This window comes from Mesoplodon mirus, assembly GCF_964341445.2.
Source record: "Mesoplodon mirus genome assembly, chromosome: 7".
NCBI classification, from domain to species: domain Eukaryota; kingdom Metazoa; phylum Chordata; class Mammalia; order Artiodactyla; family Ziphiidae; genus Mesoplodon; species Mesoplodon mirus.
The window spans coordinates 16279692-16293057 of NC_138983.1; the positions used below are offsets into that span (position 1 = coordinate 16279692).

Sequence of the window (13366 nt, forward strand, 5' to 3'; positions counted from 1 at the left end):
GCTGGGAGTCAGCTCAGGCTGGGGGCGTATCCAGGTTGCCCTATGATGGGGGCTGGCATCAACCTCAGGGAGCCCATAACCACCACCAAGCCCCGAGGAGACCCCAAAGTCGGATTCAGAGGGCCTGGGGTTACGCTCTAGCTCTGCCCGCCCACCCTGAGAGGCCTGAACCTCAGTCTCCTCAGCCACAACAATAAGAAGAAGGGTTGGTGTAGGGCAGGGATTAGCCAGTTGGGGCCTGTGGATCAAATCCAACCCACCGCCTCTAGTCTGTACGGCTTGCAAGCTAAGAACAGATTTTTCATTTTCAAATAGTTGGGAAAAAATAAAAAGACTATTTTGTAACACGGAAAATTAAAATAAATCAGTTCAGTTGTATTGGCCCCCAGCTGTACTGTCCACAGCTGCCGTCACAGGCAACGGCAGAGTGGGCCGGTTAGGACAAGAGGCCACTGCCCCGCAAAGCCTAAACATTTACTGCCTGGCCCTTTATGGAAGAAGTTTGCCAGCCCCTGGGGCAGGGGATCAGATGGTACACACACACAATGTCTGTAAAAGGTGGCAAGGATTAGGACCGCCATTAGCTCGGGATCTGGGGGGAGAACGAGCTGGGCGGCAGGAATCGAATAGACAAGGGTTCGAATCCTAGCTCTGCCAACGCACAGCCACAGAGAAAGGACTCCCAGGGCCTCGTTTCCCAACTGAACCCCCTGTTATAAAGAAAAGTGAGATCAGCGCCTCACACAGTCGGGGCTGGATGAGCTGGAGCTGGGTAAGCGTCTTTATCGGCACTTGTGGAAGGAGTGAAGGGTGAGCGTTTCACTTGCTCATGAAACTAAACAAAGAGAGAGTCTCCCAATATTGTGCTTTACAGAAACACTAGGAGGTCTGGCCATGCTTTCCTGTGAGGATGTCTGGAAAGCCACAAAACAAGGGAACGAGATGCAAGCACATCTTATTTGGAAAATTCTGGAACAGTCACTGACAGCTCTGTGAGCAGTAGCAAGGAGGTGCTGATTTTATGTTATACTCTATAGCAGGTAAACTGACCATTTCTAAGCAACTCCAATTTAAATTGACCAAATATATAATTTTATGCCAAATCAGTTTATACAATGGAATTATTATACTACTAATATTTTACTAACTCCTGCTCATCCTTTTATACACACCTCAGACATCCACCTCCTCCAGGACACCTCCTACTCCAGCCACCCTTGTCACCACCATCAGGGCCACACGCTCCCCACCAACACATATGCTGGTTAGGAGCCCTCCCCCTCTGCTTCCTTCCAATGGCACTGGATACTAGAGCAGTTCCTGCGATGGACTCTGGCATCAAACTGCCTGAGTTTGAATGATGTTCTATCACCTCCTAGCTGTGTGACCTTGGACAAGTGACTTAACTCTCTGAATCTCAACTAACTCATCTGTGAGAAGAGGAAAATAAAACCTTTTTGGCAGATTTGCCCAGAGATTAAATTAGATAATGTGGGTAAAATGCCTGGCATGAAGTAGGTTTTCAATAAATGGAGGTTACTATTATCACTCATGATGCTGTACAGTAATTTCCTACTTACTTGCCCATCTCCCCTGTGGACTGTGATAGCTTGAGGGGAGAGACCATGTATTATTTACGAGGTCAAAGTAGGCTCCGAACAAATTTGCTGAAGGAAAGACTAGATGCATGGATGGAGGAAGGGATGGAGGGAGAGAAGGAGGGATGAGTACATGGATGAAGGGATAGATGGGTGATGGAGGGATGGGTGGATGGAGGGAGGGATGAGCGGACGGACAGTTGGGTGGATAGATGGAGAGGTGAAGGGGAGGGGAAGGAACTTCCACATAGAACACCAGGACTTTCAAGTACTGTCACCCAAAGGGAGTCTGAGATCCACTGCCCCTAAATCAGCTGAGACTCTCTTTTCAGCCTTCTTCTGTCTTCCTGCAAGGGGTGGGGTGGGGGATGTGTAGGGTGAGCACGCTGAGCCACCTCTGCATGCCAGGACCCACAAGCAAGGCTCCCTCGCCTTCCCCGGAGCCCCTGGGGAAGAACCCCTTCTTTTTTTTTTAATATATATATATATATTTTTTGATGTTGGAGATAGGAGTTTTTATTAATTTATTTATTTTTGCTGTGTTGGGTCTTCGTTTCTGTGCGAGGACTTTCTCCAGTTGTGGCAAGCGAGGGCCACTCTTCATCGCGGTGCGCGGGCCTCTCACCATCACAGCCTCTCTTGTTGCAGAGCACAGGCTCCAGACACGCAGGCTCAGTAGTTGTGGCTCACGGGCCTAGTTGCTCCGCGGCATCTGGGATCCTCCCAGACCAGGGCTCGAACCCATGTCCCCTGCATTAGCAGGCAGATTCTCAACCACTGCGCCACCAGGGAAGCCCAGAACCCCTTCTTTAAGAGAACCTCTTGTCTGTGTTGGGGCTCTGTGAGTCCACCCCTGCAGAGTAGGAGGTTGGTTTATCCTCCACTTGAGGTTGGGGCAGGACCCCTCCAGCCTGACCCCAGAATCTGGGTGTCCCTGAATAGCCTTGGGGAAACCAAGTGGTGCAGTGGTGCAGCCCCTCTAGAGCCAGAGTCCAGAGGTTCATGCTCGGTGCCTGCTCTGATGGGACGTGCTGTTTTTCTTTTTTTTTTTTTTTTTTTTTTGCGGTACGCGGGCCTCTCACTGTTGTGGCCTCTCCCGTTGCGGAGCACAGGCTCCGGACACGCAGGCTCAGCGGCCATGGCTCACGGGCCCAGCCGCTCCACCACATGTGGGATCTTCCCGAACCGGGGCACGAACCCGTGTCCCCTGCATCGGCAGGTGGTCTCTCAACCACTGAGCCACCAGGGAAGCCTGAGGCATGCTGTTTGAGACCCAGCACAGGTGACTGTCCCCGGACCTCCCCGCACCCCATCCTGGACCTGCCTCCTCAACGGTCAAACAACAGGCTGGGACCAGAGCAGCAGCATTTTCCACAGTAGCTCTTCAAAACACAAGTCCTAGAAGACACGCCCTTAAGAACAAGAGTCTTCGGTGTCACCAAGTTTGTGGAGCGCCAATTCTCCCCGAGAGTCACTGTGCATTAGGCACTTAGTGTCTCCAAGACACCTGGCAGTAAACACTGCTGACTTAAAACCACCTTTCACTCAACAGCCTAACATCACGTGGAATACATATTAGGCTCTTGAGGGTCCCTGGCCAGGGCTCCTGGACTCTACGTGCTGCAGGATTCAAAGGAGCGCGGGCGAGGAGATGCACGGCCCTTCGACCCACCAGCTGGCTCAGACCCAGCACCTAAGAGCCATGCTCGGGTCTCTTCCTCATTCCCCTCATCCCACAGCCCAAATGCGTCTCCTCCAATCCACCACCTCTCCTGGCCCCATGCCTCACCTCCCCCCTGGACCAGTGCAGCTCCCTGATTGGTCACAGGCTCCACTCCTGCCCTTGTCTACAGGGAGGGCTCTTTGAAAAATGCAAACTAGATCTTGTCACTCCCTTGCCTGCAACCCTCCAATGGTGATGTAGCTGACACTTTGCTATAAGATCCAGACTCTTACGTGGCCAGCGGGGCCCTGCCTGGTTGGCCCTGCCCCTCCTCGGTCCTCAGCACCTCCGTCCTCCCCATCCCACCTTCATCCCTAAGGCCGCTCTGTCTTACTGTTCTGTACACCAGGCCCCTGCCCACCTGAGCGCCTTTGCCCTCACAGTTCCTCTGCCAGGAGCACGCTTCCCCCAAAGCCCCTGGCTGGCTCCTTCCCTTCCTATAAGTAGACTGAGCTACTCCTCCCAGAGGCCCTACCCGAACACCTGATCTATACAGCAGGCCTCAACTCTAGCTGCGCGTTAGAACCAAATATGCCCGTGCACAGCCGCCTGTCCTTGCCCTAGGCCAGTCATCAGACTCTTGGGTATGGGGGGCTTCCCTGACAACTCTAAGGAACAGCAGCTTTGACACCTGGGCCTGTCACATGACCCTGCTCATTGCAGTCATCCTACGGGTCCACTGGGGCATCTGGAGTCCCCATGAGAATATGGTCCCTTCAGGGGAGGGGCTGCGTCTGTCTCACTTGCCCTGTACCCTAGAGCCTAGGACAGTGCCTAGCACGTAGTAACCCCTGGGTGTGTATTTTCAGGAAGAAGGAACAGAAAGGGGAGTCTGGGGAGGTCAGGAAAGGTTTCTTAGAGGAGATAAGAAAAACCAACTTTGATCCTGCAACTGGAGGTCTCTGGGCCTTAAAAATGACATCATTGGCTTGTGGGGAGGGGGTTGCTTCCTCCCAGGACTGGATTTTAATCTCCTTTTGGGTCAGAAAAGCCTGATAGAAGCCGTGAACCCTCTCTCTATAAAGATGCATGAAGACAGGCAGGCACACGCTTTCATCCAGTTTCAGGGGGCCACTAACCCCGAAAAGCCAGGACTTACTTTCCCCGTCTCCCAGTTGCTTTAGAGCAGTGGCCCCCAGTCTTGGCCATACATTAGAATTATCCGGAGAGCTCTAAAACGTGCTGGTGCCTGCCCCGCCAATCCCTTCCCCCAAGCCCGAGATCCTGCTTTAATTGGCCTGGGGTGCAGCCTGGGCATTGGGGTTTTTTTTAGGCTTCCCAGGGGATTCTCATGTATTGAGACCCCAGCATGGCCTGGTCCCTCTGCTCTGAGTGGGATGCAGAAAGGCCTGGGGTCCCTGGTGCAGCAGGTCCTGGCTGGGGAGAATCTCACATGAAGCTTCCTGTACCTTTGCTCCATCCTCCACTTCCTGAAGGCACATTCCCAGCATCATTCACCAGAGAGCAATATCCACTGTGCAGAAGACTTTTGAGATCATTGCCTTTCTCAGAGGGGCCAGAGAAAGCAGGAGACCACAGGTCACAGAGCAAAATCAGGGCTGCACACACAGTGGAGGACCCGCAGATTCCTGGTCCAGGCTTTTCTCTTTCCATCTGCTGCCCTGCCCCAGCTCACCAGGCCTTCCGCAGAGAGATTTAAGGAGAACTGGACACAGAGTCACACAGCAGCCCTTGGTTGCCACCCCTGGATCTGCTACATACGGGCCACGTAACCTACAGAGCTGCCTCCTTATCAGTGAATGGGGAGACTAAACCCACCCACCCCTCACAGGTGTGAAGGTGAACTGTAATCAGGCTAGCACATAGTAGGGCTCGATCCATGCTGGCACCCTAGCCCCCTCCTCCCACTCTCTCTGCCTGAAGATGCCAAATCTGCCACATCTTAACAGCTGTGTGGCTTTGGGCACTCACTTCATCCCTCTGCCTCAACTTTCCCACCTGTAAAATGGACTTAATAATGGGCTATGGTGAGGCTTACATGAGTTAGTATCCATAAAATGCCTGGCACCTAGTAAGTGTCAAGTAAAAGCCACCAATTACGTTGATGATGATTATTACCTGGAAGTTGTTGATTTCCTGAGCAACAGTCTGAAGCCCTCTGGGGGCCTAGATCCAGCCTCCAGATACATGCCCAGCCTGGAGGCTTCTGTGCCAGAGAGTAACTACTGCTGCTCTCAGGCAAGGCGGGTGGGGTGAAACAGGGTGGGGCTGGGCCACCTAAGGAAGGAGACCTCTGCCCTCCACAGGGTGGGGGGCCTCTGTCCCTAAGCCTCCGGGCTGTGCCTCGGGGGCCTGCCTGAGACCTGGACGTCCAGCCAGTTTGGTGAGTCAGACAACTGATCCCGTGGGAGCTCAGTCAGCTTGGATAGAAAGTGGAGTGAGAAAGCCTGGCCTGGCTGTTCTACTCTGGAAACCTGCCTGTCAGCAGACACTCCACCTGCAAGCTGGTTCTTGGCCACCCAGCTCTGCAGTTCTCTGGACTTTGTCCCGATTGCCCGTGAAAAGAGACTGGTCACAGGTGGCTGTGTTTGTTTTCACGTGTGACAGGTGATGTGTTTCCTGAAACCCATGCTGACTCCAGGGGCTGGCTTTTTGACCTCCCTACTACCTTATTTTTCCATCTTGGGTCTTACCTTTTCCCCTTGTTGTTAAAACAGAAAAATAAAAATAAAAAGCTGTTACCCGGGACCTCCCTGGTGGCACAGTGGTTAAGAATCTGCCTGCCAATGCAGGGGACACGGGTTCGAGCCCTGGTCCGGGAAGATCCCACATGCCGTGAAGCAACTAAGCCCGTGAGCCACAACTACTAAGCCTGCTCTCTAGAGCCCGCAAGCTACAACTACTGAGCCTGCGTGCCACAACTACTGAAGCCCGTGCACCTAGAGCCCGTGCTCCGCAACAAGAGAAGCCACCGTGATGAGAAGCCCACGCACCACAATGAAGAGTAGCCCCTGCTCGCCGCAACTAGAGAAAGCCCGAGTGTGCAGCAATGAAAGACCCGATGCAGCCAAACATAAATTAAAAAAAAAAAAAAAAAGCTCTTACCCTGGCAACCAGAAAATCAGGAGGCCATAAAGCATGATTAGGATCTCACATTTCCTTCAAGACTTAGGTTTGAATCCCAGCTCTGCTTTCTCCTGTGTGACCTTAAGCAAGGGAGTTACCGAACCTCTCTGAGGCCAACGTCTCATCTCTAACATGGGGATACTAGCAGGACCCCCTGTCTTGTAGGGTTGTTGGGGGACTGAGATGGGGCGAATAAAGAGCTCTGGGGGCACTGTCAGCTGCTCACAATGCAAGTAAGCAAACCCTACCACCACCAACACCATGGGGTGGAAGAAACACATCCAGATCAGACCCCCCCAGGAATCCCAGGATCTTAGAGCCCAAGGCCTCCTGTTTGTCTTATAGATGCTGAACCCAAGGAGCAATGAAGGACAACCCCATCACATGATCCCATGAGCCGGTGTGACAGGCTCTTGTTCTCCTGAGGACCTTAACAGCCTGAAGCTGGGACTGACCCCTGACATTTGGGGGAAGGAGGCCGGGGGTGGCAGAGGAATGCAGGCCACCAGCCACCCTGGCAGACTATGGCAGTAGAGTGACAGCACTTTTTCATTTGTATAATGCCATTCCCACTGTCTCTCATTTAATCTCTGTAACAACCCCCTGAGATATTACTACCCCTATTTAGCAGATGAAGAAACTGAGACTCAGGTTCAGTGATTTGCCTAAGGTCACACAAGTAAGTGGCTAAGCCCTGAGTGAACTTCAGGTCTGACCTGAGACAAGAGCTCCTTTCTCTCCACCTGCTGCCAAAGTGAATGAGGTCAATGGTGGAGCCCGCCCGCCCCACCCTGCCACACCTCTGCTTGCCTGACTGCCACAGTCTGCTTGCCTGACACCCCATCTTACCCCAGCTCTGAGGCCTGACTCTTGGCTTCCGTCAGGAAGGAAAAGATCAGCTCCACCAATCCTGGCCACACTGTTCCTTCACTGGCTGATGAGGCCAACAGATGTGGTCCTTCCTTGCTTTTCTCTGAAACCCAAGCAAGGAGACCAGAGCGCTTTCAGCATGAAGAAGGGGCCACTCTGACAGAGGGTGCAGTTTTGGGGAGAGCAGACACTTTGAAACTTGCAGCTTCCCCACCTGGCCCAATGCAGCCAAAGATTCAAGTTGAGATTGAGCCATAGTCTCTGACCTCTCCTTCTCCATGGCTCCCTTTCCTATTTTTTGCAGGCTGCTTGGGCCCCATGCAAACCCTGCTCCCTCCCAACCCGGGTTCTAAGGCTTGTACACTCAGATTCACAGTGCTAGAAAGGCCTTTGACATCACCTATTTCAGTCTCCATTTGTAAGATGAAGAGACTGAGGCCCAGAGAGGACCACGAATCCCCACCCTTCTGGGGAGTGTATTTGTACAGCGCAGGGAGGGGATTGGTTAGAACCATCAGTACTTCCCAACATGTTTCACATCATGATACATGTAGAGAAGTACACATATTTGTTCAGCACCCTGATGTGGACAGACAACACTGAGTCTGGTCTGAGGTGACCCACCAGAGCTCTGTTCCTGGGGCTGAGGAGATAACCAGCCATTCGGGCACATCAGTTGGGAAGCCCTAAGTTAGAGAGATATTTAGGACTATATGAGAGGCTGCCCAGGAGCCCCACAGTCTAGGGGCCCTAACAAGAAGACCCAGATTCCCAGATGGGTTCTCAGGGGTCAACTACCTTCTGAGGACCCCTCCCCAGCCCCATGGTGGGAGGGAGAAAAATGAACCAGTTCATAGTATGGACTTTGAATTGAGAGAGACCTAAATTCTAACCCCATTTCACAGAGCTGTGTAACCTTTGGCAAGCTGCCTACCCCACTGGGCCTCAGTGTCCTTATCTGTAAAATGGGGATATCAAGGCTTGTCCAGGAAGATGGTGGAATCAGCTTGCCAAACCCTAGAAAGCAAGCATGACAGAGGCAGGAGTCTCTGAGAAGAGGTGGTATTAGGCAAAGAGTCCCTTCCTTATATGGCAGGAGGAGGGTATGCATAAAGACTCTCCCTTGAGATGTGGGACACACAAAGATTCCTACAAACTGACCCTGGAAAGTTATCATCACCCAAGAACTTGAAATAGATGTCAGGCAGAGGGAGGACTGATGAAATGAATGTTAATGAAAGCATCCCCATGTGAGCGGTGCTTCACAGATCTTATCTGATTTAACCCCACATCCCCCTGCCATGTGGAGAGCATGGCTTCATCATCTCTGTTTTACAAGCAGGGTGTCTGGGGCTCAGGAAGGTGGTGGCACTTGCTCCAGTCACATGGAGGACAGTGGCCGAGCTGAACTTTGTCCTCCAGACCCTCTGACTCTGGAGTCTGATGTCCTACCTGCTTTGTGATACTGCTCCTTACTGACAAGCCCTCTCACATGGGGTCACCCAGCATCAAAGCCCATGGAATCAGAGTACCCAGGAGTGGGGCCAGGTGTCTGCAGGTGTAACAAGCACACAGGGGCTGTGGAACTCTTACCCTACACCAGCCAGCTATGGCAGTGGTGGGTGCAGAGGGCCAGGCTGAACCACCAGGATGTGAGTGAACCCAGGCCTAACCCTCAGAGGCGACCTCAAGGGGGCAGCAAGCCTCCCCCCCAGAACCACTCATGGGTCAGAAGGCCTGAGGGGCTGCCCTCCCAGAGGGCTCCCAAGAGGCCATCTCTGCTCAGTTTCCATCCTGAATCAATGCAGTTCTTTGACCCCCACAACTCTGGCTGGGCCCGGAGCTGGACATAGGAAGTGGATGGATGAAACCCATCCCTGCCCTCAGGGAGTGCTCAGGCTGGAGAAGGCAGAGACAGGAAAATAAGCAATTATACACCAGCATCATCATAAAGCAGCACGGTGATTCCACCCAGCCTCCAGCTCTTCCTCTGTGGGACAGGATGGGCTCTTTAGAACACAGCTCTCAGTATTCGATAATAACAAAAGCTAATGTTTTTGCAGTTACTATTTGCCAGAGATTGTGCTAAGCGCTTCACATGGCTTACTTTATCCTTGCAATGACCCTATGAGGTAAGCACTGCTTTTAACCCCATTTCACAGTTGAAGAAACTGAGACTCAGGGTGAAGGGACTTGCCCATGGTTACACAGACCACAGGGCTGGGAGTTGAACCCCAACACCTCACCCAGAGCCCCTGAGCATTACTGTCATGCTGCACTGCCTGCAGAAATGAAGTTATAAATGATACGTAACTAAAATAACCTCACCAAGGTCCAACCTACATTAACTGGGTTTCACAGCCCAGCCTCCAGACCCAGCCAACTGAAGACACTCTGGGAAGGCACTAGGCATCAGGGACCAGCTCAGACACCCATCCCAGGGCCTGGCTAGCTGGGCACAGGTGGCTAACAAAGGGTTACCCTCTGGGTCAGGGCTGCGGAGATGGAGGCTGGGAGCTGGGTGTGGGGAGGCTGGGAGCTGGGTGTGGGCCCTCCGCAGGGTGGCAGGGTGATTAGGGAGAAGGAGGGGGGTTCTAATCAGGAACCTCACATGGCAGCAGTCACAGCACTCACCCTCCAGACCCTGGGCTCAGGAAGGAAGAGGTGGGGCCACTGAGATGCCACCTCCTCTGAGCAGCCTTCCCAGAGCATTCTCCTGCACAGACGCTCATGGAGCACTACCTGGCAGCCCCAATCATCTTGGCATGAGTAGTTAGGGTGGGCATCGGACGGATGTGGGTTCAAACCCTGGCTCTGTCTACCCATCACTGTCACTTAACTTTTCTGAGCCTCAGTTCCCTCATCTGTAAAATGGGCTAATACTTCCTACTTCCCAAGCTGTAGTTCTCAGCACCTTCCTAGGCTTAAGAGCTATTTTGGCTTTGGGGATATTTGATGAGAGAGAGACAGAGACAGAGAGGGAGGTGAGTGAGACACAGTAAAGGCAAAGTGCTGCACACACAGGTATACACAGGTACGTTTCCTCTCATGGGTCCTGGGGGGAAAACACAGAAAAGATGGAGAGTGAGGAGGGCAAGGGCAGGTCTGTAACTCCAAGAATTTGGAGGTGCAGGGTAGGGGGTAGAGGGGGTCTTCCACCTGAGACCCAGCTAGAGGCCACTCGGCCAGGGGAGGAGGGGGCACTGCAGGGCCTCTGGGCCCTCCCCACTCTGTCCTTCAGTCCCTCCGCCTCACCCGTCTCTTCCCCTCTGTATCTGTCCCTCTCTCTGTTGGTGGCTTCCTCCAGCCTTCCCCTCTGTCTGTCTCTCCCTGTTTCTGAGACCAGCTCTCAGGTCTCTCCCTCTCATATCCTGAGGGCCTCAGAACATCCAGAGCATCCAGGGCACTCACTCCAGACACAGGGCCCGGACTCCAGCACAGCCAGTCCTCCCCATGGCGGGCACCTGGCTCCAGGAAGGAGTGGCCCGGGGGCCCCATTTCCACAGTCAGCTGCAGGGGTCCAGGCCCTCCGGGGCTGGGAGGAAGGGCTGCACCTCCCACATGGAAAGCAGAGCCCAAGCCCCAAGTTTCCAGGCAGGGCGGCGGCCATTTAACCCACCCGGACACATGGCAGTTGGGGCAGGAAAGCGGGTCACAGAGGAGACCAGCACAGCCTGTCAGGGATCCCTGTCCAGGGCTCCCTGGGCCTCTTGGGTCCTCAGGGATTGCTAAGGAGCAGGGCTGGGACGGCTCCAGCTCCCCTAGACTGGGCTCAGCCAGGGTGGCCTTGGGCCTCAACACCTGCTACACTCTCCAGAGATGCTCTGGCTTCAGAGGCATGGGAGACTGATGGGGGCATTGGTTGTGGGGCAGGTAAAAAGAGAGGCAGGGGAGAGTGAGAGAGGCGGAGGCAGAGATGAGGGAAGAGAGACAGAGAATGGTAGGCAGAGAAGGACAGACAGATCCCAGGTGAAGGGAGCCTCCCGCGCAGCCAGGGCTCCAGCCCACAGACCTCAGGTCCTCTCTGGTCTCCACGGAAAGCCCTCAGGGGAGGCCTGAAGCAAAAGCTCTCCTGGCGTGCAGGTCTTGCTGGCCCAGGCAGGACCCCACCCTGGGAGCCAGCCCAGCTCTGCCCTGCAGCCCGCCCGGGGTGCTCACCACCATCCCGCCCCCAGTCTTCAACAATGGCCCATCCCTTCCCCAGACCATTCTTCTTAGCCTTGGCCTCCCCCAGATTCTGGGAGCACCAAGCGGTGCCTGGACAAACACACCCATCCCGTCACACACACACACACACACACACACACACACACACACCGGTGCCTGGACAAACACACCCATCCCGTCACACACACACACACACACACACACACTCACACACACACACACCCCTCCGGAGACTCTGAGCAGGCTGGGTCTTTATCACCAGAAAGGTGCTGGAGCCACTCCCAGGCCCTAAGGGAGCTGAGGCAGGGTGAGGGACTTGACGTCAGCCCGCAGCGCCTAAGCCACAATGAGCACCCAGGTCTCACACAGCCCCATGGAATCCCCCCAACTCAAGCCCTGGGGAGGAAAGAGCAAAGCCCAGCCAGGTCCTCACTATCTCATTCCTCTCCCATCAACCTCAACTTCCCCCCCTCAGCAATGGGGATAATCCCTACGCCAGCCCCAGAAGCAGGGGTACTGCCCCCACAACCCTGGAGACCTAGGACTCCGCCACCCTCACCTTCTCTCAACCCACTTCCCACTCCCAACTCCAGGGGCACGCCTACAGCAAAATTCAGCCAAGAATATGAGCACCCACTGAGGGCTGGGGTACGGAGCTGGGCAGAGGTCGTGAGTCCCCACTGCGGGCTTTGAAAAGTCCTTTTCCCTCTCTGGGACGACAACAATTCACTCCTACCTTATAGGGAGGAGACAGGCTTGAGCAATCAAAATGCTCTAGCACAATAAAGGGAAGTATGGTGATTATTATCACCGTGAGAAGGTTCCAGGCCACAGAGAGTTAGGAGGAGTGTGTGCAGACAGACAGAAATGGAAAGGAAAGGGGCTTGGTGCTACCGGAAGGGGTCTGTGTCCCCAGTGAGCCCCAGGGGCCAGGGGTGGGGTTCTGAGAGTTCTCAGCGCAGGGACCTTGAGTCAGGCAGGGCTTCAGGCCCGGGCCAGCTCCCTGCGCTGCGCAGGAAGAAACGAGTCCAGACGAATGGTGACCCTGTATGCCAGGCCCAGAGCCAAGAGCACAGCAGCCTGGTGAGCTTCCAGGTGGCCAGAGGGAAAGGGGGCTGTTTGTGTCGCAGCAGGAAGGCGGACATGGAAATGAACTGTGACTGGCTGGACGCCAGGCTCCTGGGAGGAAGCACACAGCACTTCCGGTCACCTGGATTCCCACCCCTACTCCTCCAGCTCTCCCAGGAAGCCCTGTGTGACCCTGAGAACACAGGTCAGAGGCGTATGCCCCCTCCACAGACCTGGAAACTGAGGCTCAGGAGGTACTGTGCCCAGGGTCACAACGTGAGGCTGGCAGAGCCTGTTTGGAGCTAATTCTGTCCCTCTGCCCAATCCTTCCCCTGTTATCTGCCTAGAATACCTCCCAGCTAGAGAAGATAGAGTTCAGGCCTGACACCAATGCCCAACCAGACACCCATCCCAGGGGATTGGGTGGGTGGAGGAGGAATGAAACCCAAGCTGATTGCAGGCAAGGGGTTGGGGGGGGATCTGCACTTCCCGAGCACCTGGAACCCAGGAGACATCAGCGGCAGGTGTTTTGCATATTGCATCTCACGCCAGCCTCACAGTGGTTGGTGAGGAAGATAGCTTTCTTATTTTTATAAAGAAGCCAGTGGTCAAAGAGAAGAGGCTTGCTGGGGGGGGGGGGGCGGGCAGGGGGGCAAAGTATGAGTCACAGGTCTGAGGCTGACCCTGAGGGACTCAGCTGTCCCCAGCCCATGCAGACCCAGCGCCCTGAGCCCTGCCAGCCTGACAGACCCCCCCAGGGCTTGGGCCCAAAGGAACCATAGTCCCTGCTCTCATGGCCACCCTGGTGAGTTATCTAACCCTGTTAGCCAGTTTACCCGTTGGACAGAACCCA

General features: G+C 54.4%; 1 protein-coding gene across 5 annotated transcripts in view; it reads right to left on the minus strand.

Moving 5' to 3' along the window:
- The window catches only part of CD82 (CD82 molecule), a 53563-nt gene that overhangs the window by 27988 nt on the left and 12209 nt on the right, over positions 1 to 13366 (minus strand). For 2 of the 5 annotated variants that reach the window (XM_082628833.1, XM_082628832.1), the window contains exon 2: positions 7258 to 7381. The exons of the other annotated variants lie outside the window; for them this stretch is intronic. The gene's annotated coding sequence lies outside the window, so the exon portion shown is untranslated. The remainder of the gene's footprint in view (positions 1 to 7257; positions 7382 to 13366) is intronic. 5 annotated transcript variants of the gene reach the window in all.